This window comes from Priapulus caudatus, unplaced genomic scaffold (assembly GCF_000485595.1).
Source record: "Priapulus caudatus unplaced genomic scaffold, Priapulus_caudatus-5.0.1 Scaffold623, whole genome shotgun sequence".
Lineage (NCBI taxonomy): Eukaryota > Metazoa > Priapulida > Priapulimorpha > Priapulimorphida > Priapulidae > Priapulus > Priapulus caudatus.
Window position 1 is genome coordinate 52,220 of NW_014577684.1, and position 1,761 is coordinate 53,980.

Here is a 1,761-nt window from a genome sequence, read left to right on the forward strand (position 1 = left end):
ATATATATATATATATATATATATATATATATATATATATATATAATTGAACAAACACGTAATTTTATACTAGTATAAACACACACACACAGACACAGACACATACACACACGCACACACACACACACATACCTGGTGGAAGTGATGGTAGGAGCCGTAGTGGTGACCATCGCCCATGCCGGACATACCCGGCATTGCCGGCTGCATCCTCGCAGCTTCGTCCAAGTCGATGAATTCCGTGCTGAAAACGTGTTCGTCGGCGAACCGTCCTCAGACGCCCCCACCGTCGTCGCGCGACGTATATCGTTGCTAGGGTTACCGTCGTCGGCACAGCGTCTTCACGCTGCGATGCTTCCACCACGGCGAAAACGTTCACTGCTGAAAATGTCGCTCTGTAGTCGCTATACTCTCTGGTAAGTCGCCTGCGTATCTAGTGTATTCTAGCTGAGAGCGCGTCCGTGGAACCAGGTAATCACGCGAACACTGTTCCAATGAGCATCCACCAATTTCGCTAGGCGCTATGACGGCAAGGTGTGCTGCACAGGTTCACGTACACACACACAGGTACACGAGCGCTGATGAATGACTGTGGCATACCAACTGACACCAATGCGCTTCGCCACCCGCCCGCCTCTTCATCGGACCGGCTAGGTGAATCTACCTGAGTGCTCGCTAGTGATTTAATTAATTAAGTTTTCGCTATTAATTAGGTGGCCCGCACTCTGGGGAGCGCCGGCCAAGATTGCTGGTCGGCGAGTGGATTGGTGAGTGGCGCTGTTTCCCTTCGGCAAAAACTCACCTGCGCCGAACTCGCGGGCTTTTTCCCGGCCAAGTAAAAACCTGGTCGCATAAACATGTCAATTACCGGTCCTAATGGATTTAAGGATACGGTCTACGGTTTTTTTTTGCGCGGTTAAAAACCGGAGAGAGGATATCGCGGGCTCCGATTTAAGAAATGGCGCCCGCGCGGAGATGGGGCAAGTCGAGTAGAAGTGATTCATTTGTACTGCGCTGTGATCTATAGGTGTGTGGCAGCGAGGCGGGGACTCAAGCGTTCTTTCCTCATCATATTAATGCATCCGTTGAAATATCGCTGATCCGATGCGTGTGCCCGAATCATTAGTATGGCGGCGATACGAAGTAATATAATTCAAAACTCGTGTAGTAAAATAAATGGCTTCTCAATATCGGTAATGAGAACTTCAATCACTGTTTCCTCAATAATTAGCGGTCATTAACGGCAGCGGATGCGAACACGTGTTCCACGAATATTCTGAACAAATATTTACCTAACAGCCGCGCACCTCTCCTTGAATATTCTGATGAATTGTTTATTGCGGCTAAAAGATGGGATTTATAGAATAAAGGCCATATAGAGGACGTATTCTCCGCAGCTCAGCTACGACGCGTGTGCGACCATTGCCGCCTAAGTCATAGCGGCAGATGTTACACACAACTTCATATTATTTATAATATCAGATTCTATATAACATAATGAAAGGTTGAATCAACCAATGTGCCTTTGTCGTTCAAAGTAACAAATTTGTTTTGTATTACATATATTTTGTCGCACCCCGACACATGCCCACGCCCACGCACACGCACACGCACACGCACACGCACACGCACACGCACACGCACACGCACACGCACACGCACACGCACACGCACACGCACACGCACACGCACGCACGCACGCACACACACACACGCTCACACACACACAAACACACACACACACACACACACACACACACACAC